General features: G+C 35.9%; 1 pseudogene; it reads left to right on the top strand.

Moving 5' to 3' along the window:
* The first annotated feature begins 15,455 nt into the window (after window positions 1-15,455).
* LOC117162131 (5S ribosomal RNA) lies at window positions 15,456-15,573 on the top strand (annotated as a pseudogene).
* The last annotated feature ends 45 nt before the right edge of the window (window positions 15,574-15,618 follow it).

The raw sequence follows: 15,618 nt of genomic DNA, 5'->3' as shown, positions 1-15,618 counted from the left end.
ATGAATCGAATCTTCGGGACGTTCCTTGGAGCGATCTTTAAGAAGTTTTGTAACAGTACATAAGTTACCGGTGGTCTACCATGTATACCAAAGAGAAAAGTTTTTTATCAGATAAAATGAAAATGTTTTTCATCTGATCCACAGACTAAAAAAAGTTAGCTCGAATTTAATTTGAGATGATGAAAATCAATTTTACATATTGCCATTTTGCTCTAATATCAAATTACTCTATCTGCACTATAATATTTAGTTATAGAAGGTTACTTTTATATTTTGGCATATTTAATTTCCTTGCCCCTTTACTTTCGAAGAAATCGTTTAATTTTTTGTTATATATAGTTATGTTTGTTGCTTGTTTTAAATTTACAAGAAGCAGTAAATGAAATAATTAAAAAGCCGTTTAATAGATTAAAACATTGTCCCTTTCTTATTAATGTAATTTTCTTTATAACATCAGACTTGAATTGTTTCTCACAAATGACAAATATCTTTTTGCAAGTAGTCCTTTCTTATGCTTTAGAGAACAGAAAAACTTAGAAATTAATGGAAAATATATCTCAGGATAAATGATTTCAATTTATTACGATACGACGTCATATCGAATTTTCAGGTTTATAATGATTATTACAGATACTAAATAAATTAACGATTCCGAATGGAATATCACAGTCGAAAAGGATTAAGGACATTATAGATACAAAACAAGTTTAACATTTTTTCTATTTAATTAACGGAAAGATTAACTGTTTTTTCGTAGGAAAGATTTTCTTAAGGAAAAAAATATCTTTATAAGAAAAAGCCTTCCTTTTATAAAAACAAAATTTTTGTTGAAAATAAATAGATACCAGAATTGTAAATTAAATTGTAAATTAAAGTATATACTGTTTTTATTTAAAAAGTTATAAATTTTAATAGATTTGAGTAAATGATTTGTTATCTCGATATTTTCAGGAATAATAAAATACAGATGTGTAGATATTTAATAACTACAGATGCCTTGTTAACATAGGTATTTCTTATTTCCAATGAATTTACAACCAACAAAAATATAATTAGCAAAAAATTAAATAACTTGTTTTATATTTGAGGGTAACTGAGAATGCTTGGAATAATAGTGGTTTTTTGTAATTAAATATTTTAGAGCAGATTACTTATAAGATCTAAAATTTATTAACGTATTACCTGATCATCAGGAAAGGTACGTATATCTTATCACTTATTTAACAATGAAATTTGTAATATTGTTATTAAAAACTAAATATTATTATTAGTTAAAAATATTAATATATAATATAGATATTATTAGTTAAAAAACAACTGTAAATTATTGGGCAAAGTATCTATAATTCTCTACTGTAACTAAATACTAAACAAAATTAAAAAATATCTGTTTATTGTGAAATTATGACACGTGACAAATAAACGGCGATTATATTAATAAGAAAAAAGAAATATTGTATTCTTTATTTTCAAGAAAACTTTTATTCTTTACTTTCGGATATAATTTGTAGGACACCTTATATAATATAATTTATAATGATACAAGAGTTTGATTTGCAAGTCAACGTATTTTTGAGGGTGTTTCAATTTATGTGGAATATGTAAGGATGTCCAAATTGAGGAATAAGAAGCATAATAATATAGATAGTATGAAAAATACCTATATGAAGTAGCAACATACATGCAGGCTATGGTATTTCATATTATCGTATCCCTGCAAGAATGTGCCACGTTGTTATAGAATATCTAAGGTGCACTTTCATAGTGAAGTTACGTAAAGGGTGCACTTCAGAATGGAATCACGCGATGTGAAGTATGTGCTTTGAATCTTATTTTGCAAGATCGTGTATAAACGTTTTTTATGATGGATAATTAGACTTCTTGAACGGCGTGCAAAGATAGATATTGAAAAATTTGATGTTTAACATTTCGTGGTAGCAATCTATGAATTTATCTTACTTTTATTATATTTTAATTTATTTCACGTTACCCAACCATAAAGTTCATTTACAATCTACAGTAACTTACATTAATATTCGAACAATTTGCATTAATTTTAATGTATATAATAATTTTATATACTTCATATGTAGGAAATAGATACTGAGATGAAAAAGTATATGGATTATCATTGCGACATATATGAGAGAAACTTAAATAGTCTAAAATGATAAAGTAATAACGAAAGAAGCAATTATGGGGGGAAAAGGCAAAGTAATAAAATGAATGCGTGAAATCGAAAAGAAAAGGAAAGAGAAAGACAAACAGATGAACCGAGAAAAAAGCAAAAGTTACGAAAGACAAAGTGAATTCAGAAAATAAAGATTTGCTATGTTAATAAAACGGTAACTTTTTCTTATTTTATTGTGTTTATAATATTTATGTTAACCAGAATTATGTAGAACCATGTATCCCGAGAAGGGAAACATTGTCATTAAATAAAAAAGAACGTATAATATAATTTATATACGCATGTGCATAAAAAGGTGGCGAGATTTATATGCGATTATGGATAACGCGCGATTCAACTGTTAATTAGAAAGCATTTAATGGTGCTGCTCCTTTTATTGCCTTTTTCTGCACTTTTACAAAAAGTACAAAACTACTGTGAACTACAGAAAGATATATATATGTTGGGTTATGATTAGAATTTTGGGCGCGTGACAACTCTTCACGTGAATTAGCCATTGTTTTACAAAGCCGAGATTATATTTACACGTATATACAAGACTACTACAAAGCTTAACAAATAATAAGTCTAATGAATAATGATTTTGACGAATAGTAAGTTTAATGAATAGTATGATTTACGAATAATAAGTTTAAGGAACGCTATTAACAATGTTTTTGGGTTCAAACGAATCCACGGTCAATGGGATAACTCTTTACTAAGCGTAAACTAATCTTAGGCGTAAAAATACAATTGTTGAAAATGCTCGATGTGTCACTCTCCAAGGCAATCGCACGAATGCCAGCTTCGTGGAGATTTTTCTCGCTGTACCATTGCATTTGTTTTCTATACTCGTTTGGAAACATCGAGAAGGTTCCAAACGCCGTTAAGACGTTCCTGCCTGGAGTTTGATTATTAATACAATGTATGTCCCATTGTATCGACACCTCCGAGACAACATCACACATGGCTAGGCCCGCTCCGAGGCCGCATGCCGCCACAACCACATTTCTCGGAAAACCCATACGACCACTCCAGACCTCCGTTAGGCAAAACGTCCATCCCGTGACCGTGGCTACGTTCGGCGACCAATTGTCACCTCGAACCCAACCTCACTATCACAAATCTCGAACAATTACAGCTATGATAAAATCTAGGCTAGAGTACTAGAGAATGTTCCCAAAATTTCCAAGGAAAGGCTTCGGCTTTCCTTTCATCTCCGACATATATATATATAAAGAACACTGGAGCCTTTGAAATTTTGGATAATCCCGCAACATTGTAACCTAGAGTCTACTATAGCTATAATTAAACAATTGTAGTTGTTCAATCCGATTGTAATTGTTCGAGAGTTGTGATAATGAGCTTGGGCTCGAGGCGACAGCCAGTCGACGAACGTAGCCGCGGTCGCGGGATGAACGCTTTGTCTAACAAAGGCATGGAGTAATTCTATAGCTCTCCTTAAAAAGGAAATAGTTGTAACACTCGACAATAAACATTCCAATGGTCTCTGCCCGTAGCTCGCCACACGCAGACCTTATTCTGCGAGTAAGATGATTGGCATGTCGATGCGTCTCCGCAGTACATGTACATTAGCCTGAGGGCTCGTTATAAATCTTAAGATTTAGCTAACTAAAGTCCTTCAAACAAACAGTCTTTGTCCCAACTACGAGAAGATAGAGGAGACCTATTTTTTAACGAACGACGTCTCCCACTAGTAACTTTCCCTCGAGGGCGGCTAGCATCTTTCTCTAACCACCGATGTGGAGATTGACCAATTATCAGCAACGCCAATTTCCCTTACTTTCGGAACGAAGGCTATCCTCGACGAATCCGATGATCTCGTGTCCTTAGACACACCCTATCATAGTTTTCCTCTGCAGCGTCACCGTGACGGAGAGACACACTCTCTCGTGCACTCTCAGCAAATAGTTACGTAGGGTTTTGATCAGTGAATTTCTCACGCTCTAACATAGAGTCTAACTTAGATTTTGACGAAACAATCAATTCGTTATCCCGTTGACCGCGGATTCGTTATCGAACCCGAGGTTATTGTCATTAGGGTCGCGAGCGCCCAGTCGCTACCGTTAATTGTCAAGTCTGTAGTATCCATACTTGTGGGCCAACACCCTGGCCGCGTTGAGTGCACTCGTTCCCGTCAGATCACGAAGGTTAAGCAGCGCCGGGCACGGATAGTACTTGGAGTACTTGGTGATCGCCTGAGAACTCCGTGTGGCGTTGGCGAAGCGCTCTGGGCCCGCCCCCCCACCCCCCGCTGGCTTGGGCGCTGACGGCTCCGCGCCTCGGGGCCGCCTAGCAATCCGGTAGGGGAACCAGGCTGCCTGGCACGGCGGCTCCGGCGACGAGGCGCGGTATGACAATGGTCACACACCGTTCCATCAACGGTGGTATTAGGCGCGCGGGGGAGGCTCCGTTGCGACGCTCACTCCGGTTCCCGGGCCACTCTTGATCGCAGCCGGGGCGGTTATCGTGGAGGTTTTAGTCGATTGGAGTCCTACACTTTTCTACCACGCCGCTTTTCCCAGAAGCGGCCTGGCGTCCGTGCGGATTTCCTCCACGTAAATATAAAAAAAAAGTATTCATATTTGTGTTAATAAACTGTATTTTTGTTTTACCACAACGATGGCTAATTTCAATGAAGATTCATTGAACACCCACAACCTTACCTACAACGACAACCCGACATATATATGTCGGAGATGAAAGGACATCGGGCTTCCCTTTTGGAATGTTGGGGAAAACCCCAATACCCTAATCCAGACTTTTACTATAGCTACACTTAAGTAATAAAACTAAGAAATAGTTGTAATGTTCTAATCCGATTATGGGTGCTCAAGGTTTATGACGATGGACTTGGGCTCGAAGTGACATAACGGGTTACTAAAAGTAACCACGGTCACGGGAGGGACGTATACCTAACAGAAGTATAGAATAATTATAGAGCTCTCCTTAAAAACAAAGATTGACCCGAGAGGTTGGGAGAGGACTGTATAAGGGCAGTTCCACTTGGACTGAGATAGAGTCTATTCAGAGGAGTACTACTTGCACATGGAGTGACACCAAGATCGTGTATTACATCGCATTCGTCGTCCCGTTGGCCGTGGATTCGTCATCAAACCTGAATTCATTGTCATCGACATCTCGACCATCCGATGGCCGCTGTTACTTGTAGCCTCTTGTAATAATCACATTTGTACCAACAAATATCAGCTATAACCACGATGGTAAATTCGAATGAAGGTTCGTCAAATGCCCAAAATTCCAACATTAACCTGATATATACAGGGTGGTTGGTAACTGGTGGCACAAACGGAGAGGGGGCGATTCTACGCGAAAAAAGAAGTCGAAAATATAGAATAAAAATTTTTCGTTTGAGGCTTTGTCTTCGAGAAAATCGACTTTGAATTTTCGCTCGGTACGCGTGCACTTTATCACGTCTCGTTATAACAGATCTCACTGTAGATTGTTGTATCGATGGAAAAATTAAAAAAAAAATTTTTTTTTAAATTTTTATTCTATATTTTCGACTTCTTTTTTCGCGTAGAATCATCCCCTTTCCGCTTGTACCACCAGTTATCAACCACCCTGTATATAAATGTAATATATTATACTACACAGTATAGTATAAATAGCGCAGGATACGGTACGGTGTATGTAGAAAGATGTAGAAAAATACACATGAAAAGTAGAACGAAAAGTAAAACGCACAATGAAAATCTAAACATAAAAAAAAAATTTGGAACACTTTTCCCCGTCGTGCACTTTAAACTGCCCTACTTCTTTCACGCTGTAATTACGTCGATGTAATGCACATTCGTACGTTACGTGCATTAAATCTCTAATATGACTGGGAAGCGAATATAAAGCGCCTTGAAAAATGTTCCTGCCTTTTTTTCCTCCGTCGCGTTTCCCTTTTTCACCCTCGACGACGAAAGTTATAAATACAATTTCGGTACTGATCCAAATCTAAACTAGCGGAGGTGGAGCGAGAGGAGGAGTAAAACGCGTGCCGATAACAAGGTATCTGAGTTAACGTTCAACTTTAAACACTTCACCAGTCGAGTATCACTCGAAGGATCTTATTAACGGAAGGTCGTGCTAAAGTGCCACTATTTAGTGAACCTATGCAATTTCGTGCGCCGGAATATAGAGTCTCCAATTTAACGTTACGTCACAACTGCGGCTCTCAACTTTCATTCCTTTCAGCGGCACGAACTGCGATCTCTTGCCCGCGTAAGTTTTCGGATTGTTAAACATAACGATAAATCGAAGAACTCCGATATTTTTTAAGAATTAACTATGGTTTAATGTGGGTAGAAGAGGATAATCGATAGAACTGTTAAGTGAATGGAAAGAGGAAGAAAGGAATTTTAGCTCTGATTTTCTATAGAACAGTAATAGTTTTAAAAATTAGTATTATCACTAGTATTAATCATATAAAAAAGTATCTATAAATATTATTATAACAGTAATGATATAAAGTAGTATTATAATAAATAAAATGTAATAATAATAGATAGTTCTATCTCAGCCTGACATACTTGGATTACAATTACAAATAGGACTTGGATTACAATTTTTTAAAACTTTTTAATATTGCACATAACTTATTATTATAAATATTTACAGTTATTATCCACAACAGTCTTTCTAACTTCCGTCTCTGTCCCCTGCTTCTTCTCTGTTTGGTTTTTTATAACTAGTTATTTCCCTTCTTCGGTTTTCCTCCTCCCTCTCCCCCTTTGACTCTCTCTTTCGCTCTCTCTCTCTCTCTCTCTCTCTCTCTGCACCCTCTCCCCGTCCTTCTCTCCGTTCACCCTTTTCGCCTTCCTTAACCCTTAGTAATGATAATAAATAATAACAGGTAAAATAAAAGTAGTACCTATATAAAAAATAACAATACCAATAGATTGTTAGAAATCCTGTTTATTTATCGAGTGAAATTCTTGTGAAACTTCTATTAAAAACTTCATAGATTAGAAGAAAGTATTAAAAGACGATATAATATTAATGTGAGATACAACAAATAAATATTAACTTTGATTAGAATACCTACATTTGAATATTTCTGAAGATTCGAATATGTTAATTAGAATACTGATTAGAATATACAGAAAAATGTAGAATAGAACAGGTATCTAATATATCGTGTTGTAGGAAAAAAATCAAAGAACAAAGAAAATTTCGGATATACTTAGAAATCTCAAGTGTATCGTTTGAAATATATTAAAAGTATAATAAAATATAAGAAGAAGAAAGTATTTCTCTTAAAAATTTATCTGGCTACCAAGGAATTAATACTATTTGATTAATACTATTTACCCCCAACTTCTAATATCACTTTATAAAAACGTTTTAAGAAGTTTTTGCACTGTTTTAAATGCAATTACTGTATATTATCAATAAACAGTACAGCTAGCAAATAATTACAATTTTAAGTTGATTAAAAGACACTATAAAAAATCATATAACAAACATATGAAATATTACTTTAAAAGCAATAGAGCAATTCATAAACTCATTTGTAATTATTATATCGTGGAAGACTAAGATTCAATTCAATTCAAGTATTCAATAATGTTCCAGATTTATTTTTCCTATTGGAAAATATCGATATTGACTACGATATATCCAAATGATTGTTAAATTTTCACATCACACAATGTATACCATCTATAAAAGATCTAATCGTAAAATACAAGTAAAGAAAAATTGGAGATACATGTATATTTATATTTCAGCTTTTGAAAGACTCACGGCTATACTTTAGTACAAATCATATTTATAATAATTATTTCTAAACAGAATTTTTATACAATTCTTATGTCACGATTCATTATAATCACATATACTTATTTATCAATGAACTATTTTTTAATGATCATAATTCATATCCTAGTGAATAATTTTGCAATTGGAGCATATTTTGAAGCTTTATAACATCCAATCAATCCTCATAAAATTTTTGGTAGAAATATAAAAAATTATTTCGTTGTCAATTATAATACATCCTGTTGTATTATTGCAAAGAGTAAGAAACGAAGAGAATAATTGAAAGTAGAATAATTGTAATTTATAATTTAATATTAAATTTGCCATATTGAATAAAATGAAATCATACTTATAATCATAAATCATATTTTAGTACCAAATATTTTAATATTATTATTATTATTCATAAGTCCTTCCTTTCAATTTAGGATAGCTTCCGGCTTGCATTCCCTCTTATTTTCCTTATCTCTTAAATCTAAAACATTTAAGCTTTAAATATTAAATTATTCAAATACAATATAAAGCTAGTTTTCTTGAATTATGTAAAAAAATTCATCTCTGCACAAAAAATATCTAATAATTATTAATATCCTATTGGACAATAACGAATAAAAATAAATATTAAAACATAAATAGCTTTACTAAAAAAATGACAAAAAAGAATCGATCAATCTGACTTTTAGGCATAAAATTAGTAAAACAATTCAAGGATATTTTACAAGTCCAAATAGGAAAGGTATTTCAATTTAAAGATATTTCATAGGTTAAAGCAAACTAAAAATCAAATCAAGCAATAATATTATAATAAAATAAATATTTGGTACTCCTTCTGCAACTTTTTATTATAGAAAATAATCGTTTTCGCAATTTCGCGAGATTTTCATTTGGTATCCTGAGAGCCCCTGTTTCAGGAGCGTAGTGAAAGTATAGAGGGACCTGCTCCGTGGTACAATTAAGCTACAGTTGAACTACTAGGTAAAATGGTTAGCAGCCTCGTTTCTCGAAGCAATTTAACATCAAAGAAGTCTCAAATGTGACCCTGTACACGAGTCATTTATCGCATGACAAAAGAAATAGCTAATAAATGAGTGTGCCGGGACTTTTGGTGTCCAAAAGAGAATCAGAGAGTTCGTTTTGTATTCCTGCCACCACCACATTCGCAATCAGAATTATTTGAAAATTTAATAAAATATAATTCATAATAACATTTTTTCACAATTAAAATTGGATTAAATACGTACGAAATTTAGTAATTCGTAATTCGTAATATAATATTAAAATAACTTTCTTTTCGTATCGAAGCAACAGAAAAGCAAGTATTGAAAATTTATTTACTTACATATACCTTGAAAACAACATTTCTAATTACAAAATACAAAATCTCCCGTTAGACGAAACTAATCTATTTAATCAATTGGTTAATTTTGAAATATAGAAACATAAGATTATGTAATATAAAAAATCATAAGACGAAAACATAACAAATTTTAATTTTCGTTTTTTACAAAGTATTTTTAAAATTTAATACAAACAAAATTTATTATATTAGAAGTTATGATATTAGCTTAGCTTTGGCATAGAACAAATGATATATATATGTCGGGTTTACATTAGAATTAGGGTTGGGGGCGTGAAACGAATCTTCGTTTGGGTTACACGTTGTCGTTATGCAATAGAGAAGACATTGACTAGTGCAAATACGATTATTATAGAACCGGACAAGTAACCGCGGTAGTTAGGTACTCGAGAAACTAATGACAATGATCCTAGGTTCAATAACGAATCCGCGGTCGACGGGATGATAGATGAACGTACTCACAAAATCTAAGTCGGACGCGTAATATTCACTGGTCGTAAAGAGTTACTCCTTTCATCAATGAGATCGCGAGCGAGAATGTCTTTCCCGTCCCGATCATGCCACAGAGGAAAACTATAATGGGGTGTGTCTAAGGACACGAGATCATCGGATTCGTCGAGAAAAGCCTTCGTTCAGAAAGTAAGGGAAATTGACGTTGCTGCTAATTGGTCAATCTCCATATCGGTGGTTAGAAAAAGATGCTAGCCGCCCTCGAGGGAAAGTTGTTAGTGGGAGACGCCGCTCGTTGAAAAATATGTTTCCCCTATCTTCCCGTAGTTGGGACAAAGACTGTTTGTCTGTTTGAAGGACTTTAGTTAACTAAACCTTAAGATTTATAACGGGCCCTCGGGCTAGCCGAACATGTACTGCGGAGACGCATCGACATCTGGCAATCATCTTACTCGAAGAATAGGGTCTGCGTGTGGCGAGCCACGGGACAGAAACCGTTGGAATGTTTACTGTCGCGTGTCGCCACGAATATTTCTTTTAAGGAGAGCTATAGAATTACTCCATACCTTTGTTAGACAAAGCGTTCATCCCGTGACCGCGGCTACGTTCGGCGACTGACTGTCGCCTCGAGCCCAAGCTTACTATCACAACTCTTGAACAATTACAATCGGATTGAATAACTACAATTGTTCAATTACAGCTATAGTAGACTCTAGGTTACAATGTTGCGGGATTATCCAAAATTCCAAAGGCTCCGGTGTTCTTTCATCTCCGACATATATAACAATATATATACAACATATATAATATTCTTCTCTATGACTTGTACGAGATAAGTTGTTGCCAATGTATCATTCAACTTGAGGATTCCTGAGCATCCCGCTGCTTAATCTAATTTCGTTCGTGTAAGGAGGTTTACTCGCTCGCGGGGATATTTCGGCTGATTTTTAATTATCAATAACTAAAAAACAAAGCCAAAAACGCAATTTTTTATGTTTGATATTCATCATATTTTAGTTTCAAGAATTATCCCTCAAATTTCTTTACACCTGTAGCCAAACACCCTGTGCAATAAAGTTTGGCTTGTTAAATCCAGGGATACTACTCTTACATTCTATTACCTCTTTGCATTGAATTAAATTTTTACATATTCATAACTATTGAAAGTTTCAAGAAAGCTCATTTTACATTTTATTATAATCTTTTCCTATATCTGAATAGAATGCTTCGTCTTTTGACTAAGGTATCAAATCCCAGTTGTAATAGTTTCACCTCTTTTTCTTTATTTTTCACCTAACCCCCCCAAACCTACCAAAAGACTTCAATGTCGACGAAGGACACAGAGAAAGAATAGAGTAACTTCCAATGAACCTTATTCCCATCAGAATAGAAATAGTCGACCTGAGGAGCGTCTGCGATGGTCTCGTTAAAGTGATTTCGTTACTCTGAGTAGAGGGTAACTCCGTAGCAGCCTGATGAATGTTTCTGGACTTTGGTAAACGAGATTAGGACAAATCTCCGCGAGCAAGTTGCGACCGTAGTCTCCCATCGACGCGTCTCGTGTAACTGCAAACAGTCGTGGCACGGACAAATTTAATTCGACTGAACATTCTACACGCGCCAGGCTTTTCCCCAACGCCGATTATTAAATGTATAGCTAGTCTACCGATTCTCCAAGGAATTTAGCGGCAATTTATGACCACAGGAGCTTTGGTAAACCTACGTTCCAGGAATCTCGCAATAGTTCGTAACTGCACTTATCTGTGGTATAATTATCGAAGACAAGTGTGTTGCAGCCGAGTAGGAACATCTTTGAAAGCATTAACAATTTGTCGGTTGTTACGTTTAAGTTACATACAATGTAACACATTACAGTGAATGGAAGAACGCAAAATCAAGAACAAAATTTTGCCATTTAAGAATTTTTAAGAAATAATGTTAATGAAGAATTAACCCGTGCTAAGCAAATTTTCAAATTCGATTTTCTATTTAAAAGATTTTCTTCTAAAAAAAAAGTTATTTTAGGTACATTTTCGACTTATCTTCATACGCAGAATAACCTTCTATTGATTATCTACTCTTGTCTAGCTGGGAATTAAGCAAAGTTACGTATATTTCACAAGTTTGTAAACTCAACTTTCTCAATTTTGCGCAATTTTGTTATTCTTGATTTTCGCCTTACTTTAAATCACAAAATCTCCCTGGCACCATTTGCACCATGAAATGCGGACCACCTTGTACCACAAATGTAATCCTTTCTTTCGAACATTACTTCAAACATTTATATTAGAATACACTTCAATAAAATATTGTCATGTCCGCGAGTGCGCACGTCGATACTCCCGTCTAACGTTAAGCGCGACCATTTTCAATTCGACCATTCATCATCACTCCACCAACACTACCGACTCAGCGCCTCTAGCGGGCATCGCCGTAACTAAAGTATTCTACTCCCACTAGCAAATGAGTGAAAAAACACTCATATGTATACTTATGGATACAAAAACCCGTGAAGCCGCGTGTAAAGCAACTTAATCGCGGTCATATTGTAGCTTTAGTGTATGGCGGCACTATCATTCGATCGGTGTACTTTACTTTCCTCTACTCTCCTTTAGCCTCGCAGCAGTCAACACTTTGTCACCAATACGAGATTTCATATCCACAGTATCCTAGTATGCTAGATTAATTCGATACCCTCCGCTAAGTGGTCATATTCGACCATGACCATAACCTTCCCGGAACTACCTTGGAAATTAAGCCCAAACATGTACATAAAATATTCAAACTGCAGGGAGATCAGATCAGTGTATACGGAAATAGCAAATCAGGTTGATATTAGTCTTAAAGCTTCCTCAACATTTTTAGGAATTCAAACCAGAGAGGCTGATTTGCAAAATACCAATCTCTAGGTACGGAATTCAGCTCCCTAGCTTTCAGTGTAAGAGCTCAAGGACGAAATAGCCTGCACATTTCTGTCATGCATCTTTCCTCAAAATCCTTTCTGATTTACTCAAATTTACCTCTATTTCTATTCCCACCTATCCATAAGCAGGCCAGGATCTGCTCTATCTAATGGATCAGCGAAGTAGTTTTCCTTCCTGTTACATTTTTCTCACTTTAGCGACTATACTATTTTATATAATTTTTGACATTAGGTTAGCTATATTTAAGAACTTGGCAAGTTTTTTATCTTGTCTATATGAAAGCTGTGTTTTAGTGGTAGTTCTATCTTGCAAAGATTACGTCAATTATTATATTTCGATGGAATACCTGGCACTTACAGGGAAGCTGATTCTAATAGTGGATTGCGAGGTGATTACTGCATATCCTGTACCCATTTCCTGTTTAGAATCGTCAGTATGGGTGGGAGTGTAGTCTTGGTATTTATTAGATAATTCATTAGTCAAAGCGGTAAATACCACCGGACTTGTGTCGAATTTGCGTAAATGCTCCCCAGTTATTTGCTACTACAATGATTTTTTAAATGTTAGAATGTTTAATTTTTTGTTAAACGTTTAAAATGCGGCTAATGCATTCACTTTTTAAATTTATTATATGAGGTTTTCAAGTAAGTTTGCAATCGAAGATTAATCCCAGAATTTTGATTGAGTTTAACTATCCAAGTTTAATGTTCCGTACCGCGACCCAATCATTACACACTCATCCATTTCTTCATCACAACAACCTTTTGAGAATAGTCATTTCTAATTTCTAAAGATGCCATATACCTTTTTTCAGATTTACTTCTCTGTCTACGCTTTCCTTAACATATTCACTCGGACCAGCAATAATCCCTAAAGAGCCGTTACTCCCGTGTCACAAATTAATTACTTTTATTACTTTGATTAAATAATCTTTATTATCTTAATTCCATCTACCTGCCATAAGGTTTAGTATTTCCCGTCGAGTTCCTTATTTTTACGTAACGGTTAAACGTTGGGGCACATAGTATTTCTCTGTGCGTCACACGAGGGTACGTTCCGTACCTGGGATTCAGTTTACGAATGGTCAGTTCTCATTTCGTCTACCAGTTTTTTCTATCAATAGCAAAAATGCCCTTGCTCTTTTACCAAAAATTGTAACTAACAAATCCACCTGTCCCATGTTCTAGGCACGCGTATCTCAGGTTTTTATCTTTTGCATCATCGATACTTCACTTGCACTCAGCTATCCACACAAGACACAGAGTAAAACGACACCGTTCCGCATACACTTGAGGTGTATTGTGTTGTCCGTGATACTTGTAGATGCTGGCTGTAGATGTCGCTAATGGGGTACTGCTGATTTTCTTCCATCTTTGATGCGTACAAGAAAAATCGGACTCCGGTCGCCGGGATTTGAACCCGGATTCGTAACCTAAGGCGCTAACCACTGCGCTGCCGTCGTCCGACAGAAGTTAGTGTCGAGTGGCGGTATTTGTTGTCGAGTGCCGCCACACACTTAACATTCATCCGCACATTCAGTCTTCGAAGGTGTTCTTTATGAAATATATAGTTGTAACTTTAAAACCCTGTGTCAGATTCTATCTAAATATCCCTATCATCTTAATCGAGAGATTGAATTCTGCTTATTCATGGTGTCGATACTAATTGAGACGAGAATTTACGACTCTCGTTGACGAGTCACATAGCAGACTCGTCTCCCCGCGAACACAGTTGAATATTTAACGTTGCCTAAATATAATTTTACGTTCACATTGTTTTTTCTGCTTGGTGAAGATAACAACTTGGGATTTCATCTGAGAAAACTTGTAGCCAGAGGAGTTGGTTCCATTTATAGAGATTATTTAGTGTAAGTTGTAGAATCGTTGTTTTAGAACTTTTTCGTTAGCGATAATGGTCAGAAAGAAAGACTTTTGTTAGGAATGATATAAGTGACATTACTTCGTTTGCAATTATTGCAATTAGGGGCAACGTAACGCTTAGAATTGATCCTCGTGGAACACCATTCTCCATTTCTAAAGATTGTAATAAAATATTATTGGACCATACTTTTATGCGTCGAGTCTTGAACATTTAAATAAAAATTAAGATGTTCCCTATGAACCCCAGGGACATAAAGTAGCTAGTAAAGCATTGTCTACATACTATGTCGTTGCCTTTTCAATGCTACCAATGGCCTGGCCACGCTAATACCCTGTTTAGATATAAATCCGTTGCATATGTTGAACTCTGTGCTGACCAAGTGATCAAACGTCGAATGAACATACTTGAAGCTACCTTGGTATGGAGATAGGACATTACTAACTTCGAAAACCCAACGAAGTCCAATTGATAAACTTCTTCATTACCTTGCACATGGTATTAGTAAGTAAAATGGATTAATAGCACTCTAGCATTGTTGGATTTTTACCAGATTTAACAATCGGGGCGGGGCAGCCAGCTACGCTCGTTAAGGCTCACAACCGAAGACGACGCGTCGCGAGTTCGAATCCTCGGCTTGCAAAATATATTTGCAAAAGGATGGAAAAGCCAAAATCTCTCTTAAAAGTAATATACAACAGGCAAGCACCTAGCCCGCGCATCTCCCTTGTGCTGTTGTGGGTGTACTTTCTGGGAGTGCTTGGTAAAGGTGTGCTTGGTGTTATTAAGCACACAACAGGGGGGCCCCCGACGATCGACTCGTACTGGTCTACGCCCCGCCCGTGGAGGTTTTAGCCGGTAAGAATCCGGCACTACCTTCTTAGCCAACGCCCTGGCCGCGCTGAGTGCACTCGTTCCCGTCAGATCACGAAAGTTAAGCAGCGCCGGGCACAGATAGTACTTGGATAGGTGATCGCCTGGGACTCCGTGTGGCGTTGGCGAAGCGCACTGGGCCCGCCGTGCCCCCGTGGGGTTCGGGCTTGGGC

This window comes from Bombus vancouverensis, chromosome 13 (genome assembly GCF_051014615.1).
Source record: "Bombus vancouverensis nearcticus chromosome 13, iyBomVanc1_principal, whole genome shotgun sequence".
NCBI classification, from domain to species: Eukaryota; Metazoa; Arthropoda; class Insecta; order Hymenoptera; family Apidae; genus Bombus; species Bombus vancouverensis.
This window is presented reverse-complemented; position numbering and strand designations above follow the sequence as displayed.